The sequence below is a fragment of the Numida meleagris genome, chromosome 1 (genome assembly GCF_002078875.1).
Source record: "Numida meleagris isolate 19003 breed g44 Domestic line chromosome 1, NumMel1.0, whole genome shotgun sequence".
Classification (NCBI taxonomy): domain Eukaryota; kingdom Metazoa; phylum Chordata; class Aves; order Galliformes; family Numididae; genus Numida; species Numida meleagris.
In genome coordinates this window covers 123,794,450-123,796,486 of record NC_034409.1, presented here as the reverse complement: position 1 = coordinate 123,796,486, position 2,037 = coordinate 123,794,450, and the positions used below count along the sequence as shown (strand labels likewise).

Here is a 2,037-nt window from a genome sequence, read left to right as displayed (position 1 = left end):
AGTGTGCTCCAGGCACTTACCAACCGCAGTGTGCAAATAAACCATAAAATACAAGCAACTCCATAAAACAAGAAGAGCCCGAGTTTGTAAATAAATTATATCCTTCATAAATTGGGCATTGGCTTTTTTCACCCTTTTCTCTCTGTAACAATATTTCTGAATTCAGAAAGGATTTTCCCTGTAGGGACAGAGACAGGAGGAGCCACTCTAATTCATTAACAAAAAAAAATGTTTTTAATTCAAGAAATGGGCAACTTCTGCCTTGGAAGGAACATTTCATGTTCATGGGACTGTCAAAAAAAAAGCACTGAAATTGAAGAAATGAGACCCCCACACCCAGCTGTACCAGCTGCTTGCTTTGTGAGGGGACAGGCAGCAACGACTGGGCGGGGTGCGTGCCCTTGAGATGACCCCGGCCCCGCCGCCTCAGGTGAAAAGGGCGGGAAGGACTAGGCGGGAAGCGAGAGCAGCTGCAAGCAAAAGACGCGGGAAGCGACTGAGGTGTTCTGCGCTCCTATTGGCTGGCGGGCAGCCGGTGCACCTATATAAAGCGCACGGGCGACAACTAAAGAACAAACGTTCGCCTCAGGGCGTGACTGCGGAGGCGCTTCTCGGAGAGAAAGGGAGCAAGTAGATCCGCGGGCTGAGGTGAGGGAGCGGTTTCGAGCGGGGAGCGGTGGGGCTGTGAGGGGACGGCGTCGAGCGGGGAGTGGCAGGGCTGAGGTGAGGAGGCGGTTTCGAGCGGGGAGCAGCGGGGCTGTGAGGGGACGGGCGCTGAGTGAGGGAAGCGGCGGCAGCGGGTTCCGGCGGGCTGCTGCGGTGGGGGGAGGAGGTGCTAAGCTGCCTTGTGGTTCAGGATGGTAGGGGACCACGCTAAGCAGCCTCGCTGGTGGAGCGGGACTGGCAGAGAAGGGGAGGTGGCAATCCACCTGTGGTGCTTGGGGTAGGATGAGCGCCTACAGGTGGCAAGCAGCAGCAGTAGTAAAGAAAGGTCTGTTCTGAGGGATGATCTTTAAGGATTACACTTCTGTCTCTCAAAAACAGGTGGTGGAGATGGAAAGAAAACCTCGTGGCACATCTGTGGACAGGCACTAATATGGAAAGGAGGAAAATGCTGCAGGAGTGGTGGAGAAAATTGGGGACGAAGCTCTATAGAAAGGAAGGTAAAGTATAAGACTACCAGAAAAATGTAGCCGTAATATAAAATACAACTTGTTAAATAAAGGTGTTGTGGTTTTATGATGATTTGTTATGGGTGTTCCACATCATAACATAATGTAGTGCACTGGGAGTTAAAGAGCTAATGCTTCACTTCCATGGGCAGAACACATGGCACTAAATGTAGGGAGCTGAAAATCTCCTCTGCCTCAAAGATTTTGCCTCATAAGAACTAATGGAGTCACAATAGAACACTTATTTATTCAAAATGTGCAAAGGCATCTTCCTTGAGTTCCAAATACATTGTTTTCAAAAAGTGGCTCACAATGGCTTAATAAGCAACAGATATGTTCCTAACTGGGGAAAAGTGAATGAAAGTGACACAAAAGTTTAAGTGACTAACCTGATGGTGAAAAAGGGGAAGAAATAGGTGTGCACTCGACCACCCTAAGAACCAGTAAGGATGCCCAAAGGGGCATTAGCACATATCTGTGAGACCTTGAAATTGCATATTTGCGTCTGAACTGTGAAAATGTAGAAACTGAACACGGAGAAGGTGGGGTTGTTTGTGAAGTTGCCTGTTACCCATCGTGAGGAATAAAGCAATACTACACACATAATAACACCAAATAAGAGCGACAGAGAGTATTCTTCCTGGATTTTGGATGATAGAACAGAAGTGAGAAATGAACAATAAGAGGAGAAAAGCGCTAAGAAAAAGCAAATGGAGAGGCATTCTGGGAAAAAGAAACTTGATAGACCAGGTAGACGTGTGCTCATCTCTGTCGGGTTGTGGGGTTCCCGGTTTGCTGCAGGTGGAGGGGTCGGTGCTGCTCAGGTGTGACGGTGACCTCTTTCATTTTCAGGAGCTGCTGCAGA

General features: G+C 48.6%; 1 long non-coding RNA gene across 3 annotated transcripts in view; it reads left to right on the top strand.

The window, feature by feature from the left end:
* The window catches only part of LOC110405517, a 12,353-nt gene continuing 10,611 nt past the window's right edge, over positions 296-2,037 (top strand). Inside the window, exons 1-2 of one of the 3 annotated variants that reach the window (XR_002442931.1) lie at positions 296-648; positions 1,045-1,163. This is a non-coding gene — a long non-coding RNA (uncharacterized LOC110405517). The remainder of the gene's footprint in view (positions 649-1,044; positions 1,164-2,037) is intronic. The other 2 variants (XR_002442930.1, XR_002442929.1) reach the window with 2 other exon arrangements.